Here is a 464-nt window from a genome sequence, read left to right as displayed (position 1 = left end):
TATGCCGACAATGTTATTTAACTTAAGTTGCGGAAGTGGCAGCAAGTGGTCAAATAGTATCGTTCACTGTTTCAGGCTGCACAGCACAATTATTTTAACGTCCTTTGGGAACTAGTGTGTTTACATATAGATACGAGGAAGGGGAAACTATATGGGAAGGTTGTCCTGAATTCGGAACATATGTGGTCAGGAAGGGATGCGGAAAATCCGAAATGGAGTCGAATGCAGGAATAAAGTTGAGGCAACATGGAATGATTTTGTGGTACGTGTAGGCCTGAAACGAATGTGTATGTGTGTGTGTGTGTGTGTGTGTGTGTGTGTGCGTGCGTGCGTGTGTGTGTGTGTGTGTGTGCGTGCGTGCGTGTGTGTGTGTGTGTGTGTTTGTCACAGTTCCGATATTTTTATCATAATTTAATTACCAAAAAATTCTCAGTAGGTCATTATTTCATAAACTCCAGCTTATC

This window comes from Penaeus monodon, chromosome 37, assembly GCF_015228065.2.
Source record: "Penaeus monodon isolate SGIC_2016 chromosome 37, NSTDA_Pmon_1, whole genome shotgun sequence".
NCBI lineage: Eukaryota > Metazoa > Arthropoda > Malacostraca > Decapoda > Penaeidae > Penaeus > Penaeus monodon.
Note: the sequence above shows the minus strand (reverse complement) of the source record.